Source organism: Limulus polyphemus, unplaced genomic scaffold (assembly GCF_000517525.1).
Source record: "Limulus polyphemus unplaced genomic scaffold, Limulus_polyphemus-2.1.2 Scaffold185, whole genome shotgun sequence".
Classification (NCBI taxonomy): domain Eukaryota; kingdom Metazoa; phylum Arthropoda; class Merostomata; order Xiphosura; family Limulidae; genus Limulus; species Limulus polyphemus.
The window spans coordinates 170090-176241 of NW_013665795.1; positions in this window are offsets into that span (position 1 = coordinate 170090).

Below are 6152 nucleotides of genomic sequence, written 5' to 3' on the forward strand. Positions count from 1 at the left end.
TGGTAACCAATGTCATCATATCACCACAGTTGTGTGTGTATTGTTAGTAAAGCTATACCTAGACATATTATAGAAATGTCAGTGGTAAACTTACAGTATTCGGTCATATAAAAGTAGCCAAAGAGCTGGCGCTGGGAGTTGTTGAACAACTCCTTCGCTCCAGTGTATCAGTTCAAAATTAGGGCTAGCTAAATGCAGATAACTCTTGTGTAACTAGGTGCAAAAACTAAAACAAAAGCAACAAAATTAAACTTTTCGGTTGCATACTGGTATGTAAAATTTATAAATTGCAAAAATGCGCTTTAAGACAGGAAATCTACAGTTTAGGACGAAACATAAGGTTTTAAACGTCACATCCTGCCCTGATAATCAGAACTTTTTATTTGGACTAGTACCTTAACTTTATATTTTCCCATTTGTGTAATCATAGAACAATATCTAACAACAAATATTGACGCACATAAATTACTCTAGATATATCGAACTCGATTAAAAATAATAAAAAAGCTCGTAATACTTACACTGCGAAATAAAGTGGTCGCTAAATGAACGAGAAGCTCAAGCGCACAGTAATTAATAATTAATAATAGTAAATAATTATTATGACAAAAATTTCCATCACAAACGTTCACGTTACTTTTTGCATAGAAATTAAGCCTTGTTATAGTAATTTGTATTAGCTGATGCAGTATTTTAGTTGACAATGTTACGTGGTTCTTTAATTATTAAAACAGTTAAGAATGATATTATGTTATTGTTTGTAAGAATTCAAATATGACTCAATTGTCATTAAATACATACATCGTGGTGAGTATACTAAACTGTGAATCCAAATTTCGTGGTTCGCGTCCCATTGCTGCAAAAACGCACTCCACACATCAAAGCCGTGGATGCACCAGAAGAATAACAGTTAAATCATTACTATTCGATCAGGCAAGAGTAGCTCAAGGATTGACGCAAATTTTTTAAAACAAACGATTGAACCATATTACGTGCGGATTATTCCATCGAGCAATCACAAGCTTATACTTATAATCTGTTTGTTGTTAAGCGCAAAGCTACACGGGTGTCTAGACTCTATTTTTAGCGTTATAAGCCTCAGACTTATCGTGATCAAATGGGGCTATAATTACAGTCACAGATGCGCACAAACTGTCGGATATGATTGAACGAGAAACTTTCAGAACTGTAAAGAACACTATAGGGAATAATGCATCTTGAAGCTTTATATTATTGATAATCAGTGCTTGTTTTTCTTTTGATCGTTAACCTTGTCTGTGCTTGAGCTGAATTAGCAATCATCAAAAGTAAAGAAGTTTGTTTAGAAAAGGTAAATTCTGATTAAGAAGTTAGCACTCAGGATCTTATACAAAAGTTGTAATGGTTTTCAAACGAGACTCAAAACTCGAGCGCTATCGAACAGTTCACTATTCTTCTATATTCTCCTGAAAAAGAATAGTGAACTATTCCAAAGCGCTCGAGTTTGGGTCTCGTTTGAAAACAATTAGAGAAGGTGGATTCTATTCTTAACATCTTTAAAAGGAAGTCGTAACCTTAATACCTGCACTTTTATACTATAAAAACTTAGCATTGAAATATTTATCTGTCCAAAGAATGCTTACTATGTAAGAAGTACAAAAATAATGGAAGTGACTTCAGAAATATTTCATATATTATATAAAGGCATAGCTTATTTTATGCCCCTCACTGGCACAGAGGTAAGTCTAAAGGTTTATAATTCTAAAAACTTGGTTCTAATACCCATGGCGGGCGCAGCACAGATAGCCCATTGTACAGATTTGTGCTTAACTACAAACAAACTTATTTTACTCGTATACATTAACATATACATAACTTTATCTTAGAAGCTCAGAAGTAATAGAGTGAAATGACTCCAGAAACACTTCATATATTCTATAAAAGCATAGTTTATTTTACTCATATACACTTACACGCACAGAACATTTCATCCGAGAAATACATCTTAAGAAAATGATAAGACACCAACACTAAACATCTCAGAGAAAGCATCATATACAGAGAACAATATTACATCATACTGATAAACGATACCCAAATTGCTACCAGCTAATTTTGTGTCACAAAATAATGGCCCCCAGTGGCAAAGCGGTATGTTTGAGGACTTATACAGCTAAAAACCGGGTTTCGATGCCTGTGGTGGGCAGAGCACAGCTAGCCCTTTGAGCAACTTTGTGCTTAACTACAACAATACAAATTAATAAATACAAGAAGATAAATTTGGTATTAGATTTTTAAACTATAAGTTTTAACTTTATTCATAAATTTAGAATAACACACATATATAGGTAATTACAATTTTTAATGACTCGAAGAATATAAAAAAACGATTAATTGGTAGCATCATTATGTATAGCTTCTGAATTTTTACAATTCAGTTAGCAATGGAATTCTTATGTTTTTATCTGTCTAATATAGCATCAAGCTCATTAGATCTCATATTCATTTTGGCTTGTTTCAAATTATCTATAGAAGTTTACTGTATATCCTGAAGAAATATTTACTTTGCGAGTATTAATAAGTATAATAATATAACTAAGAATGAGTAGTAAAGTCAGTGCTGAAAAGAAAATTTGCTGGAAAAATTAAAATATTTGCAAACAGACAGTGCCTAATGATTTGCCCCATGTGTCTCTGCGATATGTCTGAGGGCTTAGCACGTTAAAATCGGGTTTCGATGCTTTGATGGGAAGAGCAGAGATGACCCATTGTACAGCTCTGTCCTTAACAATAAACAAACAAACCTAATGATTCGTTCATCGGTTACATAGCTAACAAAGTACAACATAAAGAAGAAGAAAAACTAAAGATGCAAGATAAAAATCTGTTCAAAGTTTATTTGTTTAGACTAATGGCGTAATGTGGTTGTGTAGATTATCTGATAATAATTATCTAATATCTTGAAACAACACAATAAATCTATAAATATTATTTTAAATTAAATTCTTGAGAAACACCAGTGCTGAATCATGCTGTTCAATAATAGTTGTTTGTCACCCAAACCAGCTTAGATAATGATGTCTTGCTGAATATTGCATAACGTAATTATAAAAGTTTTATCGTGACATTTTGTACTGTGTAAGTTAGTTTACTTTATAATTGTATTCATCTGTATAAAAGTTACATTTCAGAAGAAAAAAAAAGGTAAAATGTAGTACCATTATCAGAAATGTGCCAAACTTTATTAGATAAAATAAGTAGCAAACGAATCTACTACATTGCAGCAATGGTGCCCAACTGAAGACCTAGGTCAGAGTGGTTATAAAAGCTTTTTGTAGTCTCCTTGCCTGTTATTCATAATTAAAACTATTCATTATCACTTTGTGATTACTATTGTGGGATTTTTTTGGGTAGAGTTCATTACATAAATATAAAAATACAAGTTTGGTCAAACTGTAATCTTGGGATTTTTCTTCTTAGAACAAATAAGTTTTAAGTGACGTATTCATCAAAGTGTGTGGGCAACATAATGGTGATTTGGTTTAAGTAATAGACGTTCTCTGATATATATAATTCACTTTCACAGCTTTACCCTGATGTAAATTGAATAGCTTAAAACGTAAATAAATACACATAAAGATAGGAATTTAATGTATCACAACATTTGCACAATAATATTGGGCTATGGGCCTAATACCTGACAAGTACCATCTCGGGTGGCAAACTCTTACAAATTCTATTGTGTTTTGAACATCAATGGAAGGTTATTCCAGTTGGGTACACTTATGTTATGAGTAGCTTTAGAGTGGAAAATGGGATGTGGAGCTGTCTTCGACCGACAATTTTCAGATTTGAGAGAAAGGGATGAGTGTGTTACTTTTTTAACACAGGGGATGTCTACAAAGTAAAGCAGATTAAGTATGCCTTTTGGAAGAATTATTCTATCGTTTTATACCAAAAAAGATGTTTAATTTTATCTTAGGAGATTTAACTGTGAGCTTATTGAAATGAACGTTAAAAATTGAGAAAAAAGACAAGTACAAATACTTTTTCTATTCAAAATAACTTTAAAGTATTATTGTTCCTATCTGTTGTAAAGAGACAATCATTTTTCAATAAAACTCAGTCAAGAAGTAATTTTAATAGTTATTGTATTTTTCCATGTGAGTCCTACCAGCTGTCTGTTGTCTAATCCATCTGTCTACATGTCCGTTATTAGAGATTTTTGGTTGCTTTTCGTTCGACACAAAAAGTTTATTCTAGTATCCAAGTTACTGCAGGGAATATTTAAATTCCATTAATAAAGCTCAATTTTACCTAAAACCACACAATATTCTTCAGGAATAAACGGGGTCTTCCTTAACTTGAACTTCATCATTTTAACACAAGTTGTGTTATGCGGTTATACTGTAACCATATTTCAACAACCTATATACTAGCAGATGCCCGTTGAAAGACTTCAACAGTAATTTTCCTAAAAATGTGATTAATAAATATGAAATGTATAGTCAACCCAATCCTTTGGATTAGAGCTTATATGCAATATGATTGTCTAGTGGGCCGTTTACAACTGCATTTGTTTTTGGACAAAGGAGATTCACTGCAACGTATTGTTGGTAAAAATGTTTGTGTTTCGATGAATGGGTGAAATCAAGCACAACAGAGCGCTCAGCATGCCTAAGTAACCGCGAGGTTTTTTTCACTGGGTACCATCGTTCCTTGTCATTTTACTGAGCGCAAGAAAAGACCGCTACCGAAGTGAACGTTTTTTGGCAGTTTTCGTTTCTATAAGATGTGTCAAAGGGGAGATATTCACTTCAGATCAATTTATTTGAGACGTTGCATATACAATCATGCATGTATATAATACCGAAATAGAAATACATATACATATAGACACATATATAAACCAAACAACAATAGATATAATACTCAATTTCTCTCAACCAATAGACGAATGAAGTCCCGTTTTTTTTCTTGAAATTTCCTCACAAAAACAAACTTAATAATCTTTTTTTTTCTCAGTTGATCATTCAGCACATACGAAGACTGACGGATCGATGTAGTGTTGATATGAATATAAAATTTAGAAATTGGAAAAAACGAATACTTTTCCTGTAATGTACTCTTAAAAAGAAGCATTTCGATATACAAGTTTTTTCCTATGTTCAACTGTTTAGGAGATACAGAGCGTGACAGACAGATAGACATTTAGCAATTATAAGTATATATATATATATATAATTCTCAGTTTGTTAAATGTTACCTTGCAAATATCAAATAAGTATGGAAGAAGAAGAGAAAAGATAATATATTCCTTCAAAGCGCATAAAAATAAAGGTTAAATTATGCACAATACATTGCAGTATAGAGGTTCCAGCATAAAACCTTATTGCACTGGAGGACATGCGCTGCAAGAATACTTTGCTGTATAGAGCAACGATGAAAACAACATGAACAGATTTTAGCGGTAGCAGAAACATCAGAGGGTGATGTGATTCCCTACGTTGTTTACCATAATAATGCCGAAGCGTAGTTGCAATGAAAAGGCTTTAGATGTTATTGTTTAAAAGAATAAGGTGAAGTTGATAGAGAGCAACAAGAAAGATCAAGTGTTAGCTCATCAATATATATAAAAAACAGCGATATCAAGTGCTTATGGGAAAAATTTGCATTTTATGTCTGAAGAAAAACAAGTATCTGAAAAGAATTCGAACAGAACACGAAAAGGATTTGTAAAGTGTTGACATGCGTACTGGTGAAACACGCGTAAAACATCAAACAATACAGTGAAAAGATGATTGGATAATCCCAATAACCTCGCGTGAATTTGTAGCTACAGAAAAGTTTGTCATCATAGGAAATGCTACCAAAGCTACACAAGGGAAAAACATGAGGTTGAGGCAGATGAAGGCGATTCAAATGGTGCAGATTATAATGAATTAAGTCTGGAGATTACATTGAGGCCATTAAGAGAAAAGAATATGTTTAGGATTAGGATTGAACCATTGGTATATATATACATATGGCTCGGCATGGACAGGTGGTCAGGGCGCTCGACTCGCAATCTACGGTCGCGGGTTCGAATCCCCGTTCCACCAAACATGCTCGCCCTTTCAGCCGTGAGGGCGTTATAATGTGACGGTCAATCCCACTATTCGTTGGTAAAAGTA